General features: G+C 36.7%; 1 protein-coding gene across 2 annotated transcripts in view; it reads right to left on the reverse strand.

The window, feature by feature from the left end:
* The window catches only part of LOC101136823 (alcohol dehydrogenase 1C), a 46,561-nt gene extending 38,720 nt beyond the window's left edge, over positions 1-7,841 (reverse strand). The window contains exon 1 of one of the 2 annotated variants that reach the window (XM_031010304.3): positions 7,631-7,841. The gene's annotated coding sequence lies outside the window, so the exon portion shown is untranslated. The remainder of the gene's footprint in view (positions 1-7,630) is intronic. The other variant, XM_031010303.3, reaches the window with a different exon arrangement.
* Between the last annotated feature and the right edge of the window lie 2,493 nt (positions 7,842-10,334).

Here is a 10,334-nt window from a genome sequence, read left to right on the forward strand (position 1 = left end):
AAGGTTTTTATTTCTCGTTCATGTTTAAAGAGTATTTTTGTTGGATATATTATTCTAGGGTAGAAGTTTTTTTCCTTCAGCACTTTAAATGTGTCATACCACTCTCTCCTGTTTCGACTGAAAAGTCTGCTGCCAAACATATTTGAGCACCATTGTACGCTATTTGTTTCTTTTCTCGTGCTGCTTTTGGATTCTTTCTTTATCCTTGACCTTTGGGAGTTTGATTATTAAATGCCTTGAGGTAGTCTTCTGTTAAATCTGCTTGGTGTTCTATAACCTTCTTGTATTTCTAATCCTGCATTTTTTTTTTTTTTTTGAGACAGAGTCTTACTCTGTTGCCAGGCTGGAGTGCAGTGGCACAATCTTGGCTCACTACAACCTCTGCCTCCCGGGTTCAAGTGATTCTCCTGCCTCAGCCTCCCAAGTAGCTGGGATTACAGGTGCACGCCACCAGGCCCAGTTGTATTTTTAGTAGAGATGTGGTTTCACCATGTTGGCCAGGATGGTCTCAATCTCTTGACCACGTGATCCGCCCATCTCGGTCTCCCAAAGTGCTGGGATTATAAGAATGAGCCACCGCACCCAGCCACCTTCTTGTATTTCAATGTTGACTTGTGCTAATACATCCTGTGTGCTATACATCTGGGGCACACCTGCTCTGTTGGTTTCCTGTGACTGCTCTAACAAATTGTTACAAAGTATGTGGCTTAATACCATGGAAGTTTATTCTCTCACAGTTCTGGAGGCCAGAAGTCTGAAATCAGTATCAAGGGCTGACATCAAGATGTTGGCAGGGCAGCACTCCTTCTGGAGGCTCTGGGAGATAACCTGTCCCTTGCCTCTTTCAGATCCTATGGCTGCTGGCATTCCTTGGCTTGTGGCCACATCACTTCAGCCCTATCCTTCTTCCTTTATCCCTTTTCCTCTTTGTCCTCCTATTGCCTTTGGAAGCTTGTAAAATATTTCATTTATCCTTAGTAATATGAAATTTTATAATGATCTGTTTTGAGTGGGTCTATTTTTGTCCATTTCATTGGCATTCAGTGATTTAAGAAAACTGTCTTTCTTCAGTTCTAAAATATTTACTTAAGTTGTCATATTAATGATCTTCCCTCCCTGCCTCTCCCACCCTGCTTTATCTATTCATTCATTTTGAAACTTCTACTACTCAGATATTGAATGTCTTGATTTGGTATTCTTCATTTTCTTGTTTTTCCCCTTCTCTTTTTTATATCTCTTGTGTTTTGCTCTACTTTCTGGGAAATTTCCTGAATTTTTCTTCCATCATTTCTATTGAGTTTTTAATTTATGCTACAATTCCTATCATTGTGAATAGCTCATCTTTGTTTTCTGCATTTTACATGAAATAACCTGCTGTTTTGTTTCATGAAAATACATCTTCTTTTTTCTCTGAATGCATATATATGTATGCATATGTATATATGTGTACAAAGACTATACATTTATATATAAATTGTATTCACATATATAAAATTTTCATATTGTTAGATGGTGATATGGTTTGGCTGTGTCCCTACCATCTCATCTTGAATTTTAGCTTTCATAATTTTCATATGTTGTGGAAGGGATAAGGTAGGGGATAACCGAATCATGGGTAGGAGATAACTGAATTATGGGAGCAGTTTTCTCCATGCTGTTCTCCTGGTAGTGAATAAGTCTCATGAGATCTGATGGTTTTATAAGGGGTTTCCCCTTTCACTTGGCTCTCATTTCCCTCTTGCCTGCTGCCATGTGAGACGTGCCTTTCTCCTACTTGCCTTCCACCATGATTGTGAGGCCTCCCAGACAGGTGGAACTGTGAGTCCGTTAAACCTCTTTTTCTTTATAAATTACCCAGTCTCAGGTATGTCTTTATTAGTAGTGTGAGAGCTGACTAATACAGGTGGTCATCTAAGACTGCTTTAGAATTTCTGAGCACATAAATGGTGTTTATCCACTGCTAGATACATTATAGGGTATCTGGGAGGTTTACTTGGAGAATCCACAATGTCACAATATTTAAGCCCTTTATGTTTGGAATTTACCACAGAAGAGACAATATTTGCCTACCTTCCAGAATTCTGGGAACAGGATGGGGGCAAAGATTCCCAAAGAGAACCTATAAATGCAATATGAGATAGAAGCCAAGACAACAAACCACTTGGAGGGAATGACAAAAATTTATGACTATTCAAGTTAACCCAGAAAGTCTGATTATTTTAATCTTTTAAATATATAAACCAGAATACTTTAAACTCTACAATAACATGATCATCAGTTAAAGAGAACAATCTGTCAAATAATTCACATATGTTTTTAGGTTTGTTTCCAACTATTCAGCTTCTTTGAATTGCCACCTGTTTTAGATCATCAGGCTCTCTCCCAGAGCCACTAGAGGGGATGCTGCCTTTTAGCACCTTGATTTCACTTTTTTTTTTTTTTTTTTGACAGAGTTTCGCTCTTGTTGCCCAGGCTGGAGTGCAATGGCACAATCTCGGCTCACTGCAACCTCCGCCTCCCGGGTTCAAGCAATTCTCCTGTCTCAGCCTCCCGAGTAGCTGGGATTCCAGGCACATGCCACCACGTCCTGCTAATTTTTGTATTTTTAGTAGAGATGGGGTTTCATCATATTGGTCAGGATGGTCTCAAACTCCTGATTTCAGGTGATCCACCCCCGCTCCTTGGCCTTTCAAAGTGCTGGGATTACAAGAGTGAGCTACTGCACCCGCTGATTTCACCCTTTTAATAGTGAAGTAAGAAAGTAACATTTCTATATCTGTTTCTAATGTGCATCTTGTACAGAGTCCTTAAAAAGCTTATCAAGGTTTTAGAGACAGCTATTAATAGTTTATTTTATTTTGAAAATATTGCCCAAGGCTTTCTTTTTAATGGAAACAAGAATGACAGTAACTAAGTTATATTACAATTACATGTGAATATTGGGAATTAAAATATTTAGTTTTCTTTATATTTTACATTATTATATTCTAATATACAATGTTCATTGGGACAAATTATAAACAAGCCCACAAGCAAACCAGCACTGTAGTTAAAAAGTTAATTTTATCCCAGCACTTTGGGAGGCTGAAGTGGGCAGATCACTTGAGGTCTGGAGTTCAAGACCAGCCTGGCCAACATGGAGAAACACCATCTGTACTAAAAATACAAAAAGTAGCCAGGTGTGGTGGTGCATGCCTGTAATCCTAGTGACTCAGGAGGCTGAGGTAGGAGAATCACTTGAATCTAGGAGGCAGAGGTTGCAGTGAGCCAAGATCGTACCACCACACTTCAGCCTGGGCAATAGAGTGAGACTCCATCTCAAAAACAAACAAACAAAAAAAGCCCCTAAAACCCAAAAAGTTGGGCTAAATAATTTCAGGAATAAAATGAAAAATACAATCACAGCTTCAACAACAGACTAGGTTGAGCAGAAGAGAGAATTTCTGAACTTGAAGCCAAGTCTTTAGAAATATTACAGTCAGAAAAAATAAGTAAATAAATAAGAAAGAATGAAGAAGTTGTAAACCAAGAGCATCTGAGACAAGTCTTAATCAATTTAGAAAGTTTATTTTGCTAAGGTTAAGGACATGCCTATGACACAGCCTCAGGAGGGCCTGATGACATTGCCCAAGGTTGTCAGGGCACAGCTTGGTTTTATACATTTTAGGGAGACATGAGACATCAATCAGTATATGTAAGATGTACATTGGTTCCGTCGGGAAAGGCAGGACAACTTGAAGCAGGGAGGCGGCTTCCAGGTCATAAGTAGATAAAAGACAAATAGATGCGTTATTTTGAGTTTCTGATTAGTCTTTTACTAAATACACAATTTACATGAATAGTCACTTATGCCTTAGTCTGGCTTAGTGAAACAATAAGGCAAAGGAAGCAATCAGATAGGCATTTGTCCCACATGAGCAGAGGGATGACTTTGAGTTCTATCTGTCCTTTGTTCGCAAGGAATTTCCTTATGAGCAAATTGTGAGGGAGGTTTGTAGCTTTAAAAAAAAAATGTAGCTATCTTATTTAGGAGTAGAATGAAAGGTATGTTTGCCCTTGCAGTTCCCAGATTGACTTTTCCTTCTGGCTTAGGGATTTTAGGGTCCCAAGGTTTATTTTTCTTTCACAAAGCCTATAGGATTTATGGGACACCATTAAGTGGCTTTAATGAAATATATGAATCTGAGAGTTGCAGAAGTAGAAGAAATGAGAAGAGGCATAGTGACCATATTTAAGAAAATAACAGCTGAAAACTTCCCATGTCTTCAGAGAGAAATGGATATCTAGATCCACGTTATCTAGGATATCTAGCTCTCAAAGTCTCCAAATATACTTAATCCAAAAAGCTCCTCTCCAAGGCCTATTGGAATTTTACTGTCAAAAGGCAAAGACAAAGAAAGAATTTTAAAAATAGAGAAAAGCCTTAAGTCACATATAAGTAAATCTCCATTAGACTAACAACAGTTTCTCAGCAGAAAACTTGCACACCAGGAGAGGATGGGACAACATATTCAAGGTGCTGAAAAAACCTTTGCTGGCCAAGAATACTACCCCCAGAAAAGCTATTCTTTAAAAATGAAGGCTAAATAAAGTATTTCCTGGACAAGCAAAAACAGGAAATGTATCACCACTAGACAGATCTTACAAGAAATACTTCAGGGAATCCCATATCTGGAAGTGAAAGGATAAGAACACAGATGAGAATATAAAACTCACTGGTAGAATGGATACACTAATGAGCAGAAGAAAGGCATCTAACTTACCACTACAGAAATACATCCAACCAAAAGGATATACAATACTAGAGGAAGAAAGAAAGGATTCACAAAACAATAAGAAAGCAATTAACAAATTGAGAGGAGTAAGACCTCAGCTATCAATAGTAACCTTGAATATAAATGGGTTAAATTCCCCAATTAAAAGATATAAAATGGCTTAAAAAACCATTTGGATTAAAAAAAGGATGGATTTTTTGAAATGAATGGATTAAAAAAACAACACCCAACTATATGCTTCCTATAAAAAACTCACTTCACCTTTAAAAACACACATAGATTTAAAGTTAAGGGGTGGAAAAAGATATTCCATGCAAAGGAAAACCAAAAGTGATCAGTAGCTAAACTTACATCAGATAAAATAGACTCTAAGCTAAAAAAAGAGTCCTGTCATTTGTGGCATCATGGAGGAGTTTGAAGAATATTATATGAAGTGAAATAAGCCAGATACAAAAAGATAAATATCGCATATTCTCACTCATTTTTGGAAGCTAAATAAGTTGATCTCATAAAAATGGAGAGTAGAATGCTCACTAGAGGCTGGTAAGGGTTGGGGAAAATGGGATATAGGGAGAGGTTGATTAATGGATACAAAATTACAGCTAGATAGGTGGAATAATTTCTATTGTTCTATATCACTGCAGGGTGATAGAGTTCATTAAACACTCTCATATCAGTACTTGATAGAAGTACTGAATTCTATCAAATGAATTCAACACCGTGAGAATGAATTCAACACTCTCATGTCTCATACCATGAGAGTGAATTCAACACTCTCATATCTTCTGTCAGTACTTGATAGAAGAAGTAGAAAGAAAATTAATGAGGATACACTAGACCTGAATAATACAACATTACCAACCAACTTGAGCTAATTGACATTAACTGAAGATTATATTCAATGATGAAATGATATATATTCTTTTCAAATGACTTGGAACCTTCATCAAGATGGACCCAGTTTTACAAAATGACACTCAAAATGTCTGAAATGATTACTATTTAAATATTATCTAGTTATCGAAGATAGACTTCATTCACCCTAATTCTGCTGAGTAATTTTTATGATTCTATCAAATCAATTACACTGATCTTTTCTCTTTCTAATCTTATACTAGCTTGTATGATCCACAAAGTAGCAAAAGTTGTTATTCTGTATTACTCTTTTAAATTGCTACAATATTTCTGAAATAGGTCACCAACGTCAGAGCTATTCGTTAAAAATTAACATGAAGTTCTAGTTCTTGAAACTTTGAATTTTTCTTTTTCTGAGGAAGATTTTTGCAGTTGATTAAATCTGGGTTTTATCGAGGGTGCCCATGTGTCCCAATTCTGGTTCGCATATAGGTAGAAGTAAAATGATCATATAATTAATTGTTGGAACTGGAACATTTTTGAGACTGAAAGGTAAGTCATTAATAATTACTTTGTAATTATATTTTCAGCAAACCAAGACATATCATTACCCATCCATAACTGTTCAAGCTGGAGCATGGGTTTTATGTGGTATATAAGCTTATCAATCATATAAATACCACTCAGTTTTTCAAGGGACTAACTAGCATGATAAGCAAAAAATCAACATCCCTACTACTGTGAACAGAAAATGTGTATATTCACAGAGTGACAATTTTGGGGAGACTAGCAAAAACAGAAGTTCTTGACTCTAGAAGTCAAACTTTTTATTGGTAGGAGGCAGTAGGGCACTCAGATCCTATACACCATTATATTAAATTACTAAAGGCTTTGATTTCAACTCAACTCCTTCCCCACGATTGTAAACAACAAAAAAAGTGCCTATCCTGGCTCCTCACCAATATTTATCTTAGAAGTGGATTAGGAGGGAGTAATTTAAGCATTTTATGACCACAGTATATGAACATTTAGAACTCTCTTCCTTTCTCTACTTCTCATATAGTAAAAGATCATGAAACAATGCCCACAATGCTATCTCAGGGAAACCCTGAAGGCCTGCCTTGAGCCCTGAATATCTCTTTTGGTCTTTGACATAACAATTATAACTATATTCTTCAAAGACCACAAAGCACTTTCACTAATGTGGTTTCAATCTTCATAAAAAGGAACAGAGTTGGTAGAGTAATGATTAGTTTTTCATTATTTCACAAATGAAGAAACATTATCAAAGAGGTCAAGGTCACACAGTAAGTGGTAGGTCTTTTTTCTTTAATTTCTGTGTCTCTTCCATATACAAAATAGTTGCTATGGAAACTAGATTTGGTTGTTTTTGAAATATCTTTCAATATAACACTGTTCATCATTTAGCATTAATAAACTCACCCTGAGATTTATAATTAATATCTGAGTCTTCCCTGAGAGCAAAGTATTTGTAATGGCTAACAACAACAATAACAACAACAAAACCAGGGTAAATCAGGTAGCTTAGTAGAATGTTGAATCATGAAAGAATTAACAACAAATTGCATGCACTTCACTATTTTTTCTCATACTCTTCTTACTGGGACTAACACTTGGGAAGGAACCTTAATCTTAGTGCTAAAGCAACAGCTTAGGTTTTAGTATTTCTCTTGCTGGAGAACTCTACTGTTGAAGGAGATAAGTCATTTTCAGCATCTTGCTTATTTTTTCTCTTCTTTCTTATTTGGGTCCTTCGTTTATTTAATAAGCAATTGTAATGTTTAAAAATGTAAGCAATCTCACATATATGCAGCCAAGATATGTTTCTAAAATTATGCCTAAAAAATGTAGGTTATTACAATGATGTAAATAATCCTTGTGCTCTTTATCTTTTGATAAAAAGAAATGCTCAGTTTCCCAGAGTCTTCCTGTTCCCCAATTCTCTCCCAGGGCATCTGGGGGAAGGAAGACTTTCCCACCTGCTTGCCTAGGTGAAGATCAGCTCCTCATCACTTGTGATGCTCCTCTTTCCTTCAGTCTTCCTGACAATGCCTCTCTCTGCCTGGGTGCTGCTCACCTACTGTACTTGTAGCAGAGGGCCTTATCTGGTGGAGCTCATGGTCTGGTTTATTTTGGTTGGCCAGAGCCCAGTGTTGCTCTACTGATCACTTAGCTCACTTTAGCTCTAGTTATCACAACAAACCCCGTGTCTCTCATCTGGCCTCCTGCTCTGATGGTCCATCTCAAGCTGAAGATCTTGATACATTTCACCAATTCAGACCCTGTGAGTGGGAATGTTATTTGGCTCTCAAGTCACCTGATTGCTCAGTCATTCCCCTTTGCCCTGCTTGCTCTACCCTGCAAAAAGGAAATGAGATATTTACTTTCTGCCTTGGCCTTGTAGTGATGGAAAGCTGCCTTGAAAAGCTAAACTCCATGCCTAACTTCTGTCTAACCACACTTTGTTGCCACGTTAAACTCTGGTATGGGTCTGCCCTAGATTGGGTAGAAGGGCCTGTGGTTGGGCTATTTACATAGACCCAAATAAGACTCCATAGCTTCCTCTTCTAGAGCATCCCCTCTTTCCTAACACTCATTCCTGGCTAAAGTCAAGCAGAAGAAATCAAGACATTTAGATCTGAATATTTTCTACTTCTCCTTCTCCCTTTTTCCCTCCCATTGCACAACCCCCTACTACCAGAGGGATGGACTTTTTCCCCTTCCTCTGTGTCACATTCTCTTCTAATCATCATACAGCAAGCCCTGGCAGTCACAGGCAGAAGGGATAGGTGTTACCATTGTGTCAGAAATCTGAGTCTTCTTCAGCCTTTAAGAAAAAAAAGAAAAGGAATTTAGAAAATTCTCTACCCTAAAAAGCTTGGCTTTTAAGCTTATTGTCTTGCTTCAAAGTCCTATTTTAAACATCGGGGAGTAAATAGCAATAATCTTGATCGATATTTCTCTGGCCACCAATCATATGAATGTTTCGGGTCAATTGAGAAGAAGGTCTTAGAAGGAGATAATGTCGTAGAGATATAAAGAAGTTTAAACCAGAAGGCTAGCCTTGGATCTGGGTGGAAAATTCCAATGTCATTTATATTTACTTTTATTGCCAAAGCTGAAGGTCATGGTTGTTGAATGAAAACATCTGTTTACTCTCTTTCTGGACACCCATTTCTACCATCAGGCTTTCTGAACTTTGTTACATGTTTACTGAATAATTTGTAGCACTCTTATAACTTCAGGGTACCACGTGCAAAGTGAGTGAAAAACTCATGGTTTTTTAGGAGTCAAGCACTCCCAGACATGTGTTATGCATTAGTAAAAACACGCAGTCACGCTTCCTGTGCATGTGCACCATGTTTGCACTGCGGCCAAAAGAAAAGGAAAAAAAATGCTTTTCGTTCTGTGTGGACATGTTCCAGGTAGAATGACACCACACATTTCAACTTTATTTCAAAACTTCTGCCCTTAAAAGGAAAATAAAGAAAGAAATGTTTATTCTTAATCTTATGGGATTAAAATCTACTTCGAACACCACACAGTAATTGGAAAGACCCAAAGGACCAAGCCAAGTGCATAAGCCATGGGGTCAGAGTTACCTGTTTTCTTCTGAATTGTTATGATTAGAATAATTAAACAAGGAAGTTTAATAGCAATTTAATAGCTTGTTAACAAAGTTATACAAGCTAAGTTTAATATCTGTTTGGACACCTCATGTCAAATAATATTCTCAAGAATCTGAAAAGTTCAGTAAAGTTAATTGTAAGGCCAATTTGTAAAAGTCTTCTAGAACTAAAAAGATAATTAAAAAGAATATGTAGAACAAGAAAATAGTAGGAAGCAGAAGTAAAATAATATAATTTTTTTCTCTATCATAAACTTAAACATCTGCTTCCATATGTTTATTCTATAATCTCAGAATTACATAATTAGTTACTCTAAATGTAACATCAATATTACATGATATTCTGTAAAGAATATAATGAATTCTAAGCATTATGTCTTTTGAAAATGAGAACCTGTGCTTTATAAGACTTTTTGGACTTTAAATCTCTGTAGGAAAAATAAAAACATTTTCATTGTACTTTGAGGATTTTTTAAACAAAAAATTACAGCTAGATGGTATTATTTAGTCTAAATTATTTCACACATGATAAAATTAAGGGCCCTCTGAGATTATGCAATTTTTTCAGGTCACATGTAGTTGGTGAAATATCTAGAATGGGAATTCTGTATTTTCTTATATCCCTTGGTAATATGGGGGTCTGATCACAGGTTCCTTAATTCTCTAGGTTATTGCGTATTTGGATTAAATTACTGGGTTAACATGATAGATGAATAATCATGCCTCCTGTGCCTCCACCCAATGAAGCCAACAATTACTACAAAAGCTAGTATCCACAATATAAATTCAAAGGCCATAGTCAGAATAGATTTTTCATCTGTATTGAGAAGCATAGTTTTTGAGGCATACCACATACTCTAGCTTTTGTTGAACCATATGCCAAAGGAAATATGAAAATACTTTGTTATCTCTCCTCTCTATGCCTTTTTCAGATTAAAGAGCTCTACTGACCATCAGGAAATGTTGCCATTCCTGAACAGACCATGTAGAATTGTCTTTGCCCATTGGAATTATCCTACTTCTCCTAGACACATCCTGCACCATTACTACTGCTC

The sequence above is a fragment of the Gorilla gorilla genome, chromosome 3 (assembly GCF_029281585.2).
Source record: "Gorilla gorilla gorilla isolate KB3781 chromosome 3, NHGRI_mGorGor1-v2.1_pri, whole genome shotgun sequence".
Lineage (NCBI taxonomy): Eukaryota > Metazoa > Chordata > Mammalia > Primates > Hominidae > Gorilla > Gorilla gorilla.